The following is a 17,612-nucleotide window of genomic DNA, read 5'->3' on the forward strand; positions in this document are numbered from 1 at the left end:
AAGACCTGTCTGAGTTTCCCGAGACTGAGACAAGACTTTACCAGCCTCTGCTTATTTACCACCATATGCCATAGTCTATGTTTACCACACCAAATGCACACTGTGACAAACAGGCGATAAACTGACTCCATGTGCAACTCCGTTTTAGGAAAAAGTCAGTGCACATGGAGGTGCCGAACACTGGAGCAGAAGTTTGGATTTGATCTTGCTCTTCTAATCAGTGTGTAATGAGGAGGGAGCTTGTATGTGTGCTGTACGCAGGGAGGAGAGAGGGAAAAGGTGAAGAGCAGCATGCTGATGTCAGTAACATGAACAGGTATTGCATGACATTTGAAAAATTCAAGAAATTTCGCTCGCCAAGTGTTAGACTTTGAATTTGTGTCAAGACCGAGTCCAAGCACCCTCGGGTCCAAGACCAAGACCAAGTCCAAGATGAGACTAAAACCATAAAAAAGGGTCCTCAGGCTGGTCAACAGAGCAAGACCAGTCTGGAGTCCTACAACACTAGTTTTTGTAGTGGTTTGGCTTGGGGCAGTTCGGTGCAGGCAGAGTAGTAACAAGTCGGAATTGAGGAAACAAAATATGCTGGTTCTCCCAATAAAGAGAATCAGATGATAATTTTGTCAGAAATATGCTAAATCATGCCAGTAAATGAGTAAAGGTTATAGCATAATGAGTAGCCTGACAAATCTAGAATGATGATGATGATGTATTATTATTTTCTCAAGCCAGAACCAAACATGATCATGCAGCTTTTTTTTTTTTTTTTTTTTTTTACACATGTGAAACAAAGAAGCTCATTGGTCACCCATCATTTTGAATAAGTCTAGTGGTTCACTCACTCATTTTATAGTAATCCACAACCATGCATGAACCATGCACTTCATTTTTCACCTATCAGCCATGCCCATCTGAACTCAGGGAGATTCACTGGTAACTAGAGTCACATCTTTGTAAAGTAATGAGCAAAGATGTATTCTGGATCCCAGGCAATTGCAGATCTATCATCTATTTGTTGCAGTTTTTGGCAATTTTCTTACTTAAGTCACACTTTTTTCATTATACTCTGATGTGACTTATATGTGAAATTATTAAAATATATAATTTCACATCTTTGTTATTGTCACACTAACAACCGCGTGAGGGCACTCTAGTCTTGTGTACCAGTATCACAGCCACGATGAAGCAGAACCGGTGCTTTAAATACTTCTGGAGTTCATGGTTATGCTTTAAGTTGCTGAATAAATATACCAGTAAATGTGTTACATTAGCCTACTGTACTGCTAATCAGCCTGTTGTTCTCTCTTTTATTGTTGTTATTATTATTATAACTTGCCTTTAAAGATAAAATATCTGTTCTTGGTCTCGGATTTGGACTTATGTTTTTTTCCTTCATTGTCTGGAAAATACACACATATTATTTTTACTTACCTTCAAACTAGAGCTACCTTAAAGGTGCAATGCATAACTTTTCTGATGGACTTCCGCCACTTGCTTGTCTCAATGGAGAGATATGCCTGGAATGTTCCATAGAATCATTGTTTCATCCCCATGGAGACAACCAGTGACATCAAGTTACTAGTCAGATCTGGGGAGAGATCTCATTTACACACTTTTCAAACAAGTGGCGGACCCTACACCAAAAAAGTTACATATAGTGCATCTTTAATGTAGACAATATATTACTATGTCCCCAGTTTATTTATGCATAATAATGTAATGTGAAAAGCAAAAGCATAAAAACAGTGTTGCAACGGGGAGGGTATTACCAAACTGTGTGGAGTTTGCATGTTTTTTTTCAGTAAAAAATAAACTTGAAAAAATAGGTCATCTTTACAAAGACCAACGGCCATACCGGTCTACATCAACTTATTACACCACTTACTGTAAAGCTAATTTGAATGTCCTTTAATAGTAGAACTCAGTGTACCATGAGTCAGCATTTGCATTTTGTCCTTTTGTAAACAGCCTGTTCAACTGTAGAGCAATGACAACAAGTTGTACACACAGTACAGCCTGTACACCTGCAGAGCAACAATAACAAGTTGTACACACATTACAACATAATGTGTGGAACAGGTTGTATTGACAACAATGGGTAGTCTACATTGTGCAACAAAATCTTTGGAAAATCTTTGGGAGTAGTGTGATTGCGATTATATGTGTCATTGATGCAGATGACATGGTACAAAGGTGGGGTAGAATAATAAAGGCGGTTAAAGAAACTGTGTGTACAATTTGGATTTTAAATGGCGTAAACATTTGATTTGATTGATTTTTATTTCGAGCAAATGATTGAAGTTATATATATTCACCTTTTGTTTTCAATATTCAGCACAACCTAACTCTATCCCAGAATCAAGGTAAACCTGTCCAAATCAATTATCTTTTACTGGTAACATTTCTAATGCTGATGTATTCTTAATTAAAGATAGACTGACATATCGGTTAGCCGATATATCAGGTGATATGTGCACTTTTAAGAATATCAGTATCAGTCTTAAATCTCAATTTTTTATTTTTTGTTTTTGTTTCGGCTGACTTGCTGCCTAAAGAACACACACATCTTTATTTGAAGAACTTTGATGGGATGATATACTTGCACTAAACGTGACTACACTGCTCTCGTAAAACTTTGTGGTTAAAAAAAAAAAAAAAAAAAAGCTGTGGATGAGTTTGTAGTAATTTTAAGTTGCATGATTTGCAGAAAATGATCACAATTTTCCCTAGATATTAACCCAAAGATATCGGCAGAGATTATCGTCCATTGGTTTCTCTGGATTCTAAATGACTGGCACCTCATCAGCCATGAAAAAAAAAAAACAACAAAAAAACCCCACATTGTTTGATCTCTATTCTTAATTATAAAAACATTAGCCATTATGTTATGTTATATTTTGTTGTTTTGGTTCTCAAGATGATTGTCCAATCAGACAGCAGAATCACCTGAGTCTTCCATTTGGGTTGCCAGTTTCAATGCTGAAGTCCAGGTTTAAACTTAAAAGGACTGTCTCTGATCTGAATCCTCACTACCTAAACCCCAGCACCTGCAGCCAATCATTAATCAATGCTAGTGCAGCCTCTGTAGCTCAGTGAGTGAATCCTGGATGTTCTGAGCTATCATAGGAGGTATGACCTATCCATATACTGAGAATGAGAAGAACTTTCACAGTATGTGCCCTCCATATGCAGGTTAAGGCACTGACAATGCATGTTCAGTTATGATTGTAGTACTGTTTTTAAAACTGTGAGAGAACAGGCCACATACAGTGTGTTTAAATGCTGTACTGAATTGTAAAATAAACCCATTTTCATACAAACACACAGTTGTTACAAAACATCTCCCAAGATAACACTGAGTCATGGCCTATTTTAAGCTCCAGCGATACATCTGCTCCGTGTACATCTGTGCTATAGACACTCGCGCGCTTACATAAATCTTTTGGTGTGAGACTCCAGAGACCGCCATTCAAAGCCTAAGTGTTTCTGTCCATTCTGCACAGTTCTGAGACATGAGGTAATCAACAGTGCATGGCTAACAACACAGCAATGTAACAACCAGGTGCGGAAAAGAATTGCAAGTGATGTCATTGCATAAATATGGAGTTTATTACTGATGATATTACTAATGGTCATATCCAACATTTGTGTTTTTTATCTATTTATGGGTTTGTTTATTATGAATATACAGAGTTTATACAATTCACCACAGTGAATTCAGGCAATACAGAATGTTACAAAGGTTATGTGAAGTTGTGGAAAAAGATATAACAACGACTGCCTATAATTACTACTATCAAGAGTAGCCTGGCAAATTTAGACTAATGTTTTTAGTAAGACCTCAGTCAGGTCATCACCTCCTCCCCTGCGCCTCAGGCCAAACTTAAACAGAGCCATGCAATCAGGTGGTCTGTTTATTTCAGTGAGGAACAAGCTTGTTGTTCAGTTGTCATTCAGACCAAAATCTAACTTTTCTCACCTCAGATTAAAAGTGTTTAGTGATTCTCAGTCCTCTATGTTATTTTTCTTCTTTATTTTTTAATCGGAAGCTGCCATGTTTATTTTGATGTAGATGGAAAATGCATTTCTCTGATTGGTTGATTTGTTAATTATAGCGATCAGATGAGCTCTGACCCCGGACTACATGCCCCTAATAAGTCATGGCATTATAACAGCAGTGTCATCTTTCCAAAACAAGCAGTTCATTTGGTGACCATTGGCAACAAGAAAAAAAAATGTTTTTAGTATTTCTGCAGAAAGTGAGAAGTTATGATTTCCTAGACATCACAGTTTTGTTCACCTAAATGACAAGATTTAAAAGTGGATGACTTGTTGAAGACTTGCCTGACAGGTCTAGATGAAAGTTTACTCGGGGGTAAGGTGAATTAAGGGCACATTGAAAACAGTGAAAATAAGACATGGCTGTTGCAGCAGAAAGAAACATGTTTTTGTAAGTGGTTATCATGAGTGACAAGTTAATTTTTATAATGCGTCTGTTTTTAATTCATCGACTGCAGCATTCTGCTCCAGTATTTGAGTTCAACCACCCAAATTCATCCCTGACTAAAATTCAATCTAAAAGCAGCAAACAACGAAGTTAAATCTGTCAACTGGACAAATCTTGTAGGAGTGAAGACATCCAAGCTCCTTCTTCAGTTCTGGTCAGAATGCTGGTGGCCACTGCTTTTAAATCTATCTAAGGGGAGGGGCTAACTACACTGAAACTGTAAACAGCTATTGTCTCCAGTTTCAGCTGAAACTACCCTATTCAACCCTTAATGACCCTGCTATTGTTCTCATTGTTCTGGGTTTGAGGATGCGGTTGTAGATGGGGGAGAGATTATGTCTCAGGTCCCCATTTCTGTTTAAGGAAGGATTCTCTTTCCTAACAAAAAATAGCTTCTTTAACTCCTTTCTCAAACCATTTCTATTCTCTGGCTAAGATCTGAACTTCACTATCTTCAAAGGAGTGGTTAGTGGCTTTGAGATGGAGATGCACGGCGGACTGGGGTCCAGAGGAGCTCTCACACCTGTGTTGGTACTTCCTCTTATGGAGCAGCTGTTTAGTTTCTCCAATGTAACGCTCACTGCACTCCTCACTACACTGAATGGTGTAGACTACATTACTTTGTTTATGGCTCGGGGTTTTGTCCTTAGGGTGAACCAATTTTTGCCTTAACGTGTTTGTGGTTTTGAAAAAGACAGGAATCTCATACTGTCTGAAGATTCTCTGAAGTTTTTCAGACACACTCGCAGTGTAAGGAATGATAACAGCTTTCCTTCTAGGTTCAGATTCCCTGTTGTCCTGTTTTTTAGCTCTCTTTGATTTATTGAAGGCCCATTTTGGATATCCACAAGCAGAGAGGGCTTTCTCCACATGTTGCTCCTCCTTTACTTTTCCCTCTGTGTTTGTAGGCACCACTTGAGCTCTGTGTTGTAGTGTCCGGATCACTCCGAGTTTGTGCTGCGGTGGATGGTGTGAATCAAATAGCAGGTATTGGTCCGTATGTGTAGGCTTCCTGTAAACTTCTACCTGGAGTCGTTTGTCCTCTCCTATTATTACTGCACAATCTAAAAAGGCCAGTTTGTTAAACTTGATGTTTGGATCCACAGCATTAATATGTGCAGTAAAAGGCTCCAGATCCTGAATTTTGATTTTGGTCCAGTTGTCATCCACAAATCGAAACCAATGTGTGGGTGGCGTACCTGGAAATGAGGCCAAAGCCTCCTGTTCAAATTGTTCCATGTATAAATTAGCCATGATAGGAGAGACAGGTGAGCCCATGGCATAGTCGTGGATTTGCCTGTGGAGGTTTCCTCTAAACTGGAAATATGTGGTATTAAGACAAATTTCCAGCAGTTTGCAGATTTGGTCCGGTGTGAGTTTAGTCCTCTCTTCTAGCTTAGTATCCTGCAGTAGCCTCGTCTTTGCTGCCTCCACTGCTATTGATGTGGGGATACAAGTGAAAAGAGAGGTCACATCAAATAAGACCATGGTCTCATCTGAATCAAATTGAAGATGCTTGATTTTGCTTACAAATTCAGCTGTGTTCTCAATATGGTGCTCCGTGTTGCCCACCAGAGGAGCCAGGATCATCTTCAGATGTTTGGCCACATTGTATGTGATAGAATCAACACTACATACAATGGGTATGAGGGGTACTCCTTCTTTGTGGATCTTAGGGAGGCCATAGATACAAGGAATGGAATCACCAGGATAGAATCTGTTATACAGCTGTCTATCAATGACTTCCTCCTTCTCCAGCTTCTGTAAGCAGTCTATGATTTTCTTCTTGTACCCACTGGTAGGGTCTCGTTTCAGCAGTTCATAGGTGGCGGTGTCACTGAGGAGGCTGTTCACTTTAGCCTCATAATCAGCTGAGTTCAGGATCACGGTGCATCTCCCTTTGTCAGCTGGCAAAATATTGATGCTGTGGTCCTTTTCTAGAGCAGTGAGAGCCTTCCTTTCCTCTGATGTTATGTTGGAGGGAGGAGGTTTGGCACTGCTCAGTGCGGCTGCTACTTTCAGTCTCAGGTCACCAGCTTCTGCCTCTGTAAGCTTATTGTTTCTGATGGCTGTTACTGCTGCTGTAATGTAGTCCACTGTGGGGATCTGATTGGAAGTTACAGAGAAGTTCAGTCCTTTGGAAAGTACCTCTCTCTCTGACTGGGTAAGGTCACAGTCTGACAAGTTCTTCACCCAGTATTCCCTGTTTCCAGGATGGCCGAGTCCATTCCTTTTCCTCCTGTCGATTCCTTTGTTCTTGTAGTTACCTAAACTTAATAATGTACCATTCTTTGGTTTCCTGAGCTATTTCTTCTGGGACTAAGGTGGCTATTCTGCTTTTTAAGCTTTCTATTTTAGACTTCAAGTTGTCAATAAGAAAATGCAGATGGCTGATTCTGAGGCTGAGTATTTTCCTAAGGTAACGTTGAGTTAAGCTGGCTGCTCTCTGCCCTGGTTCAGGTGCTTTCTTCTGTAATACCTTGGGTATTAGCAGATTCCATCTACATCTGAGGTTAAAACGTAGGTGATTCTTATTCTCTGCTAATTTCTTGGCAATATTTTCTAGCTCTCTTGCCAGTTTGACAGTGGTAGGCCCGTAGTTCTTGAGAAGAATAGAAGAGGGCAGGCAACTCCAGGTAGAAGTTTACAGGAAGCCTACACATACAGACCAATACCTGCTATTTGATCCACACCATCCACTGCAGCACAAACTCTGAGTGATCCGGATACTACAACACAGAGCTCAAGTGGTGCCTACAAACACAGAGGGAAAAGTAAAGGAGAAAGCCCTCTCTGCTTGTGGATATCCAAAATGGGCCTTCAATAAATTGAAGAGAGCTAAAAAACAAAACAAAACAGCATAACAGGGAATCTGAACCTAGAAGGAAAGCTGTTATCATTCATTATGCAATATAAGACCACGGTTTTGTACTATTTTGTTCATTTTGATTTGAATTAGTGTAAACAGAATACATTTTCAAGTGTCACCCACGGCAACAAAGGCTACTCTTCTCCACACATGTAACGTTTTTGTGATAGAAGTTTGATGTCAAATTTCACATTACATTTGTAATGTAGGCTGGCCGTTAGTGGCATGATGTGCGACAGAAGACAGCAGCACGGGTGTGGTCCACAATTTTTTTTTATTTCTTTCTCCCATCAATTATCAAAGTGCAAGGTGCCTTGTGCAAATGGAGGTCAGAGGAGCAGCATCATCTCCAGCAGCAGAACATGGTTTGATGGTTGCAGGCGCCTTTTATCCTGTTCCTCTAACTGGACTAAACCACTATTAATAGGGGTATTTAAAAAATAGCCTTAGCTCTTTAAAACTCAAACCTCCATAAAACCCCATAAACCCATAACCCAAATCAACATTATACATATTAAAATACATAAACACTAAAACCAACACCAAATATACTTAAAACCCATAAACCATTTAAAAATGCCCAACATATCTCCCCTACACCTCCCCCGCCTTGGTCCTGCCCCAAAACCTTTTTAAGGGAGCTCGTTTCCCTGGGGACCTCTTTGACACCTGGACACAAGGACAAGGAGGTGGTAAGTTAAAACATTTTAAAACACTTTCACTAAAAACACTACAAATTACAGAACACACAAACACTTCAAAACATTCTCAAACAAACATTGCACTAATATTGCACATATCAATGTATTAATTAGCTGTTAATTTTGTCCTCTTTCCCCTCCAGGACACGCAGCTTCAATTAAAGTGCCACTGTGCCACCAGATCTAAAACTGGGTAAAAGCAGACAAATTAAATAAACATTTTTTAAATCCTTTTGTGCAATTCTTTTTTTTACAGTGCAAATAATGTTTTAAGTGCTGTGTGCTATTAAAGTGTATGTGCAATTTAAAGTGCATATAGTGAAAGGTGCTATTAATCTAGTAACAAACTTGGCTGTTTGTTACATTTCCCCCCTCCTCTCAAAAAGGTGAAACCTCAGTCTTCGGCATTCTAGACAGACAGTCCGCCACCACGTTGGTCTTCCCAGGTTGGTATTGTACTGTAAAGTTGTAGGGCTGAAGAGATAGATACCAGCCTGCGATATGGTATTGGCATCCTTCATGTGGTTCAACCACTGGAGCGCACGATGGTCAGTCTCCAGGGTGAAATGACGTCCTAGCAGGTAGTACCTTAAGGAGTCGATGGTCCACTTCATAGCCAGACACTCCTTCTCCACTGTAGAGTATCGGGTTTCCCTGTTAAGCAGCTTACGACTAAGGAGCACCACTGGTCTCCTCTCTCCATCCTTCTCTTGGAGGAGGACCGCCCCTAGTCCCACCCCCGAAGCATCGGTTTGCAGGATGAAGGGTTTGTTAAAGTCAGGGCTGTGCAGAACCGGACAAGTGCATATCGCCTCCTTCAGGTCTGTAAAGGCTCGATCACACTCTGCTGACCATCTCACCTTGTTGAGGGCAGAGTTCTTGGTGAGGTTGTTTAGGACAGCTGACCTCTCGGCAAACTTCCTGTACCACCCTACCAAACCAAGGAATCCACGAACCTTCCTCTTGGTAGTGGGCACAGGGAATGAGCGTATGGCCTCCATCTTCTGTACCTGTGGCCTGATCCTCCCATAGCCAATGATATAGCCCAAGTACTCTATTTCACGATGGGCCACCGCACACTTGCGAGGGTTGATTGTAAGTCCTGCTGCTTGGATTTTCTGCAGGACTTCCTGGAGGTGGTGGAAATGTTCCTCCCAGGACCTGCTGAAAATCACAACATCATCCAAATAGGCAGCAGAAAACTCTGAGACATCCTTCAGCACAAAGTCCATGAGCCTTTGGAAAGTGGCTGGTGCCCCCTGCAGACCAAATGGCATCACCCAAAACTGGTACAAACCAAATGGCGTCCGGAAGGCAGTCAGTTCTCGAGCTTCAGGTGCCAGAGCCAACTGCCAATAGCCCCTTGACAAATCCAGTGTTGTGATGTATGAAGCACCTCCCACACGCTCCAACAGGTCATCAATGCATGGCATTGGGTAGGGGTCAAAGTTTGAGATTGCATTCAAGTATCTAAAATCAATACAGAATCGAAGCGAACCATCCTTTTTTGGCACAAGAACAACCGGGCTACACCATTCACTGTTAGACACTTCAATAATATTAAGCTCCAGCATCAGTTTAATTTCTTTTTGCAGCACTGGTACCAATCGTTCAGGTATCCTGTAACTCCTCTGCCTCACCGGAGCATCTTTTCTTAGTCTGATTTTGTGTTGCACCAGTGACATGAAGCCGGGGGTCTTCTGAAATAGAGTGGGATCGAGCAGGTGTTTGATTTCCTCCTGCTGCGAGGGAGAGAGGTGAGAGAGGTCAACAGCGGCTGGCTCTGTGGCAGAAGTAGGAAAGAAACAGTCAGTCACTTCCTCATTCTTCACAGCACACACCAGAAGTTGCTGTGAAGGCTCTTGCCGAGTGAGCAATTCTTTCAAAAGATTTACATGGAAAACCTGGTGCTTTTTCCGTCTTTCAGGCATGTACAGTTCATAGTTAACTTTGCTAATTTGTCTTGTGATGTAATAAGGTCCGTGCCATTTAGCTAGCAACTTGTTCTGACTAGTGGGTAATAGCAACAGTACCTTCTGACCAGGTGCAAAGACTCTGTCCTTTGCCTTACGATCGTACCAGGTCTTTTGTCGTGCCTGTGCTTCCTTTAAGTTAAGTTCCTGAGCCAGAACTGCGATTGCCTCAAGTCTCTCTCATCTTCAGGACGTAGGCAACAATATTGTCTCTTTCTGGCTCTGTAGCCTCCCATTGGTCCTTTAGCAGGTCTAGTGGGCCCCTCACCTGGCGTCCATATAACAGTTCAAAAGGTGAGAAGCCAGTTGATGCTTGCGGGACCTCCCTGTAGGCAAACAGGAGGTACGGTAGCCACTGGTCCCAATCTGCCCCTGTGGTAGAGACAAACTTCCGCAGCATGGTTTTCAGTGTTTGATTATACCTCTCCACCAATCCGTCCGTTTGGGGGTGATAAGGAGTTGTCCTGATACCTTTGACCCCTAACAGCTGGTAGACTTGTTGGAGGAGTTTGCACAAAAAATTGGTACCACAATCTGTGAGAATTTCTTTGGTGACCCCAACCCTAGAGAAAAGCTGCAGTAAACAATTGGCCACTTGTTTGGCTTTGATACACCTGAGGGGAAAGGCCTCAGGATAACGTGTAGCGTAGTCACACAACACCAAAATGTATTTGTTTCCTGCAGAGCTTCTCTCCAGGGGGCCCACAATGTCCATGCCAATCCTTTCAAATGGGGTGCCAATAATTGGTAGTGGCTGTAGTTGGGCTTGTGTCACTCGTTTGCCTGAGGTTAACTGGCATGTTTTACAGGATGTACAAAACTTTGACAGCTCAGCATACATTCCTGGCCAAGCAAAATGGCTACCAATTCTTCTCAGAGTTTTCTGGAATGCCATGTGACCTGCCCAGGGAATGAAGTGTCCCAGTTCCATTACCCTCTCTCTGAACTGCTGTGGCAAGGCTAAGGCTTCAATCTTGTCCTTTCTCTGGTAAAGGAGACCGTTTTTAATGATATAACCCACTTCATCCAGGTAGCTGACCTTCCCTATGCTGACCCCCTCCCGCTCTGTGACCTTTTCAAACCAGGGCTTTAGAGTGGGGTCTTCTTCCTTAAGGGCACCTATGTCTGAGGGAATACTTAACTCAACTGGACTGAGGGGTTTGGTAAGTTCATTTTCTTCTCTCTGAGCCAGCAAACTTATCCCTACTCTTTTGGGACTTTGACTTTCTCATCTTTCCTGGTTGCACCTTGAGCTCCTCATCACAAAAAGGCAGCTCTTCTAAGACTTCCCTAGCTGACTGGGCTCTGGTGAGAATATTACAATAATTAGCCGGACTGGATTCTGTCATTGGGCTTGGGTTGCACATAATCTCTGGCGATGAAACATTTTCATCCTGGCTACTGTCAGACTGAGCAATTAGATCAGGAAGGGTTGGAATGTCATTCCCTAGAATAACCCCATAAGGCAGGTTTTTGGACAGGGCTACAGTGACCAGGTAAGTTTGTCCTCCAACAGTCAAAAACACCTCAGCTGTAGAGTACCAGTGCTCATCTCCATGTATGCAAATTAGAGGGGTCTTGTCTGGAGACTGACGTTCAACTGGAACCAAACTACACAAAACTACTGTCTGAAAACAGCCCGAATCCAACAGAGCTTCATGCCGGTGGCCATTAACAAGGACTGGTGTTAAACGCCCCTTCCGCTCCCCTGTCTGCACTACTGCTGGTCTAGGTACGGAACATAGCAAAGATGGCTTGGCTTTAAGTGCCGGACAGAAGTGCTGTGTATGACCTAGCTCATTGCAATTATAACACCTTATTTCCTGTGCTAGTGTTTTGGAGAACGGCTTTTTAGCTGGACGGGACTGTTGGTTGAATGGAGATGGCCTACCACTGATATTACCCTGACCAGGACCCAACCTCCTATCACCCCCAAAGGACTTGACTGGCCTTGGGGAGATTCTCGGCCAAAACGCATGGATCCGGTCCCTTTCCGAGCTGCTGTAAAGGCCTCGGCTAGACAAGCAGCTTCCTCAGCGGTGGTCGTGTTGCGCTCCCGAATCCAAACCAACCATCCGAAGGAACTGCTCCAGGATAAGTGTCTCTGCAATGATTAGAATGTCTGACTTCTCCGGCTGTATCCATCTATAGAAAAGTTCCTTCAGCCGCACATACAGTTTTCGAGGTGTCTCATCTGGTTCAATCTTCAGAGATCTGAAACAGCGCCGGTAAGTCTCAGCCGTGATCTCATACTTTGCCAAGATGGCTTCTTTCACCTTGTGGTAGTCTTCGGTGTCTGCAAAGTCCATTAAAACATAGGCATTCCTGGCTTTGCCTGTGAGAAGAGGAACTAGACGGAGTCAGATGGCCAACGTGACACTCGGGCCATTCTCTCGAAGGTGATGAGGAAATGCTCAATGTCATCCTTGAGGCCTATAAGTGTAATTGTCCTCATCATCTGTTGGTGCCGCCGTTGGTTCTTCAACGTCATTTTGATGCTCAGACCGCTCTGACTGCATCCTCAATACCTGCTGCTGGATCTTGCTTACTTCCTCCTGCATGGCCTCCCAGCGCTGCTCCTGTACCATGCGCTCTTTTTCCCCTTTTTTGTCCCGTGCGACCTGGGAGTCCATTAGCCATTTCACCATGCCCGCCAGTTTCTCCAAACTGTCTTTGGAGCCACTTGCCTGAGCTTGCTGGTGGTGAGTAGACTCCACTCTATTCTCGTCTTCATCATTTCTTTTCCCCCATGTTGGCATTTTCTTCGTCTCACAGCGGCGAGGACACACTTCCGACACCAAATGTTACGTAGGCTGGCCGTTAGTGGCAGGATATGTGACAGAAGACAGCAGCACGGGTGTGGTCCACAATTTTTTTATTTCTTTCTCCCATCAATTATCAAAGTGCAAGGTGCCTTGTGCAAATGGAGGTCAGAGGAGCAGCATCATCTCCAGCAGCAGAACATGGTTTGATGGTTGCAGGCGCCTTAGCCTTAGCTCTTTAAAACTCAAACCTCCATAAAACCCCATAAACCCATAACCCAAATAAACATTATACATATTAAAATACATAAACACTAAAACCAACAGCAAATATACTTAAAACCCATAAACCATTTAAAAATGCCCAACATGTCCCCCCTACACCTCCCCCGCCTTGGTCCTGCCCTGGAACCTTTTTAAGGGAGCTCGTTTTCCTGGGGACCTCTTTGACACCTGGACACAAGGACAAGGAGGTGGTAAGTTAAAACATTTTTAAAACACTTTCACTAAAAACACTACAAATTACAGAACACACAAACACTTCAAAACAATCTCAAACAAACATTGCACTAATATTGCACATATCCAATGTATTAATTAGCTGTTAATTTTGTCCTCTTTCCCCTCCAGGACACGCAGCTTCAATTAAAGTGCCACTGTGCCACCAGATCTAAAACTGGGTAAAAGCAGACAAATTAAATAAAAAAATTCTAAATCCTTTTGTGCAATTCTTTTTTTTTTTTACAGTGCAAATAATGTTTTAAGTGCTGTGTGCTATTAAAGTGTACGTGCAATTTAAAGTGCATATAGTGAAAGGTGCTATTAATCTAGTAACAAACTTGGCTGTTTGTTACAACATTGCAAAGAAAAAAAAATCTCGTTTTGATAGTCCTCTTGGAACAAATATTGTAACTTGTTATTTCCAAGTAATTACAGTAGGAGTAGCCTGTAGTACGATAAGAGTAGTAGAAGTAGTATCAGTATCAATATACCACTTAAGACTTAAATGGTATATTGCTTAAATAAGTACTGTTTTCCTTAAATAAGTAGTGTTTTCCTTCTTCTAATGCGAGAATAAAATGTCTTACAGTAATATTTGGTTTCACCTGGGTAAGTGGGACTCAACATGTCACCACTGCGTCTGATCACAGTGGCTGGGTACTTAAAAATATGGTTCTTCTCCAAATAGTTTTATCTGCTTTGAATGCATACTAACTCAATCAACATTTGCAATATTTAGTACTTTTTTAAAGGGCCCATATTACCTCCCGATCTATGCCATAAAGTTGTTTCCTCATCAAGAACATATCTAGAGTTGTGTTTTGTTTCATTCACACATGTTTAATACACATACTCTGCATACTTCTCTCAAAAAGAAAACACTCCATCTTGTGATGTCATCATGTGGTAATACAGAAAGTGCTCCACTGTATTTTTAAACTCCATACACCTTCACTAGAATTATCTGGAGAATTTCAGTCCTGGATTTGCCAACCTCTATGGAACTAAAGTTAAAAGGAGCTGTTTAACTACAGCTTCATGACATCATAAGGTGGAACAGAGCATTTTGATTTTTGGCTATGTGGACAGGCTAATAATAAAAGATTAGTCAAACATGTGTGAATGAAACAAAAGACAAGTTTTAGAGCAAAATTCTACCATATCTTAAATCACACAAGAGTCACGTTTATGTAAGATTGGACCTTTAATTACAGTTTACACAGTTTACAGTTTTCTGGCAATTTGTTGTACCACTAAATACATTCAGTCCAGTTATGTAGGCTCAAAAAGTAGTAAAGTAGTGTACTTAAGTACAAATTTTAGATATCCGTACTTTACTTAAGTCCATTTTAAAGCAGATATTTTTACTTTTAAAAAACTTTTTCGCTACATTTGAGATGTCTGCTTTCTACATTTTTGAACAGGACTTATTGAATGAGACCTGCTGAAAGGGCTGAGGGCTGAATAGATTCTGTTCTGACCTCTGTTCTGTGTGAAATGCTTTTACTTTTTACTCTTTAAGTACATTTTTTAAAGAGGTATGTTAGTACTTTTATCAAGTAGATTTTTGTCATGTAATACTTTTATTTTGACTTGAATATTTTCTGTTCCATCATCTGTATTTTTACTTAAGTAATAAAATTTAGTACTTCTTCCACCAGTGGTTAATAACGCACTTTCATAAGATTCCAGAAGGCATTTTATCCAGCACAAACTTGAACATCCTAGTGTTGTATGGGGACACTGCTGACCTTCTGGGTGACCTTATTCCACTAGTTATGTGTGTCAAGCTCAGTCCCCTTGGACTAGTTTGGACTCTATTTTAAGCTCTATCTCAAATGGTACTCCGCTGACCACTCAAGACATCACTGCCTCAAAGCCCAGTGAACTGCTGTGTCTAGCCCAGGGGTCGGCAACCTTTAACACCCAAAGACCCATTTGGACCCGGTTTTCACGGAAAAGAAAACACTGGGAGCCGCCAATACTTTTTGACATCTTTTTACCTTTACACTTTGTATAAACAACTACAGTATTTCAAATGAATTAAAAAGCTGAACTTAAATGATCCATGTAGCAAACAAAAATGCCATCCTTATATCGCCTTTGAGCTTTTGGAGCGTGTAGTGGAACCTTGACCTGAATAAAAAAAATAGATCGAGAAAAAAAGCACAATGTCACTAAACAATGATATAAAAATATCTGCATAAATATGTATTTTACCTGATAAATGGGGCTTCTGCTCCTGAACCTCTGCACAGTGTCTGCAAATTGGGGCTGTACGAAGTCACTTTCATCTTTATACAGGACTGTGAGCTGTCATCTGTGAGGCGTGAGTTCTGTTTGTTTTTAATATAGTTCATGGGGGAGAATAGCTGCTCACAGACGTATGTGAATCTGAACATCGACAGGACTCCAAATGCACATTTCTTCATGTTTATCTTGGTGTTGGGGATGGAAAGTCTCAGCAGGTACACCAGCTTGTGTGAGTGTGACGCTTATTTTGAGCAACGAAAAATAATAAAACATAATCTTATTTGAATATTTCAAGATTACAATAATCTTCCAATTTAGAACTACAATAAAAAAAAAACCTAACACAAATAAAATACACTTTATTTACTTTATTTTCCCAAGCCACATGGCTCCAGAGCTGCAGTACAAGGATGAAACAGCCATGGGTTGCTGTGGGTTGCCGACCCCTAGTCTAGCCAGTCTAGGTACTCTCCCATTTGGTAAGAACAGAACAGACATTCATACTTTTATCTGACTGCTCTCTAATGCCTGCCATGGGAGAGAGTCCCAGGGAACCATAGTGATGGAGGAGGAACACATAAGAACAGGGCTGCCTGCTCAGAGAACTTATAGACAGATCAGTGTTCTGACATACATTATGCAACAATGGCAACACAATTATTGCGTTCACTAAAGATTAAATCTCTTAAACATTTTGTTTATAAGTGTAAGGCCTAAAATTAGAATTAAGACTGGTTGTCAAAAAATCAATACCCAGATAGTAACCAAGCCTAAAAGTAGTCTTGAAACTAGATACTCAATTGAATCAGTCCAAGTATCAATACTTTTGAAAAGAACATGCACAGGACAAAATTTGGAATATAGTTTTAGAACGGTCTTCATGTAGACCTTTGTCAGACTAAACACATAGTAGCATAAAAAATACTATTATTTAGTGATGAAATCTACATTCTATCTATTTTTTTTCATGATTGTTGTATCCAATATCAAGCCTTTTCTGTAGAACCAAAATAAAGCTTGTCATTTCTGTATTTTGACAACACAAGACGATACACCATTACTAAAGACTTTGGTGGCCCCTGTAATCTATTTTTTGTCCCAATAGTGTAAAAGAAGTGTTGCAATAAATTGGTATTAGAAGTATCCTTTTTGCGGTTGTAATATGTATTATTATAAATATAGAGAAATCACACCTTTTTTTGATTAGTAGAAGCAATAAGTGACATATTTACTCCAAAGATATATACATTAAAAATTATGAATTGTCTGTGCCACCATCCTTTTGTATAAACTCATAAATATTGCACACACCCATATGGTATGATGCAAATTTATCAAACATATCATTGAGCTATTAAAGTGTATGTTGAGCGCCACACACATTTCCATGTCATGTTTGGAAGCTTGTGAGCTCACAGCCCAATAAGAGCGCTTTAACTCCTGCCACTTACTGTCCCGACACAAGACAAGAGGAGTTATATACAATAGGCCTATACTACAGCTCATCCCCCACCTGCCAGGGCCTTTACACAACCGTCTGTCACAGGCTCTCCTCACAGGGGCTTACATACATACATTGCACAAGCTTTTACCAGAAGTGTGGCTTTACTCACTTCCTGTTGCATTAACCCTAAATATACTGATCTTCTTTTATCAGTGAATGCATTTTTGCAGGAAAAGTGAATAAAGTAGACTGTTGGCTGATAATATGCAGACAAAAATAACTAAACAGTGAATCTGACTAGCGTGGCATCACATAAGCACTAACAGAATAATGGACTTCCTGTGTGTCATATCTGTTTAATGGACTGGCACAATGTTCACATATCACATACTTCCTCTAACACCAAAACGCCTTCACCTAAAGGTGCACTATGTTAAGTTTCTATTATTTTGCCCAGACTTTTTCACAGTATCGCATTGAATGTATCTCTATAGAGACAAGGATGTGACGTCTTCACGCCAAGTTACAAAGTAGGTCTGTGGAGAGGTAACCTCGCTTTCAGTAAGAATGTGTGTTTTTAACTGTTTTTTTTTTTTTTAAGC

This window comes from Periophthalmus magnuspinnatus, chromosome 8 (genome assembly GCF_009829125.3).
Source record: "Periophthalmus magnuspinnatus isolate fPerMag1 chromosome 8, fPerMag1.2.pri, whole genome shotgun sequence".
NCBI classification, from domain to species: domain Eukaryota; kingdom Metazoa; phylum Chordata; class Actinopteri; order Gobiiformes; family Gobiidae; genus Periophthalmus; species Periophthalmus magnuspinnatus.